Source organism: Mandrillus leucophaeus, unplaced genomic scaffold, assembly GCF_000951045.1.
Source record: "Mandrillus leucophaeus isolate KB7577 unplaced genomic scaffold, Mleu.le_1.0 Scaffold46, whole genome shotgun sequence".
NCBI classification, from domain to species: Eukaryota; Metazoa; Chordata; class Mammalia; order Primates; family Cercopithecidae; genus Mandrillus; species Mandrillus leucophaeus.
Genome location: NW_012104920.1, coordinates 1,529,423 through 1,530,486, shown reverse-complemented (window position 1 = coordinate 1,530,486; position 1,064 = coordinate 1,529,423).

Sequence of the window (1,064 nt, the reverse complement as noted above, 5' to 3'; positions counted from 1 at the left end):
ACTGCAACCTCTACCTCCCGTGTTCAAGCGATTCTTCTGCCTTAGCCCCCAAGTAGCTGGGATTACAGGCACCTGCCACCATGCCTGGCTAATTTTTGTATTTTTAGTAAAGACGGGGTTTCACTATCTTGGCCAGACTGGTCTCGAACTCCTGACCTCAGGTGATCCACCTGCCTCGGCTTCCCAAAGTGCTGGGATTACAGGCATGAGCCACCGCGCCTGGCCAGGGATAGGTGTTTCCCATTTAGAAAGTGAGACAAGAGTAGGCCAGATTGGGAAGACTTTTCCCAGCAGAGGCTCAGGGGAGAGCGGGCCAAGATGCCGAAGTGCTTTCCCCTGTTGAGAGCCTGGCTTGTGGGAGGTGGAAGGAGGAGAGTTCGGTGATCTCAGGATCGGAGCAGGGAAGGAGAAGCTAAGGAGGTACTAATGTGGTTCCTCATTGGCATGGAGAGGCCTCTGCACAGGAATGGGCCTCCTTCAATCTGTGCCTCTCCCATCTCACCCCCATCTCACCCCCATCCAAGGCGGTGAGGGCCGCCAGGCAGCTGAGTACCCTCTCTGCTTGTCTTCCCAGTGGGGGAAGAATTGGCCCTCCTGCTGTGAATGTGGTCCTCAGTCCCGGATGCAGAGCCTGCAGGGCAGGGCAGAGGTTAGGGAAGGGCAGTCGGAGTGAGCAGTGCCCATCTGGGTCTCCAGGTGTGAGTGTTAATGGGTGCTGCATCCCAGCCTGAAGGAGATGCTCCCTAATGGCGATTAGGATGACCAGGCTGTGCTTCCCCCACATCCCACCCTCTTTATGGGCAAAAGTGGCAATGGGAGAAACTTAAATCCAAAAGTTAAAAAATAGGCCGGCCTCGTGGCCTCAGCGTCGTTTTCTTGGAAACCTCTGCGCCATGAGAGCCAAGTGGAGGAAGAAGCGAATGCGCAGGCTGAAGCGCAAAAGAAGAAAGATGAGGCAGAGGTCCAAGTAAACCGCTAGCTTGTTGCACCGTGGAGGCCACAGGAACAGAAACAGGGAATGCCGGGTGCTGGGGATGCTGGTACAAGCTGTGGGACTGCATGCT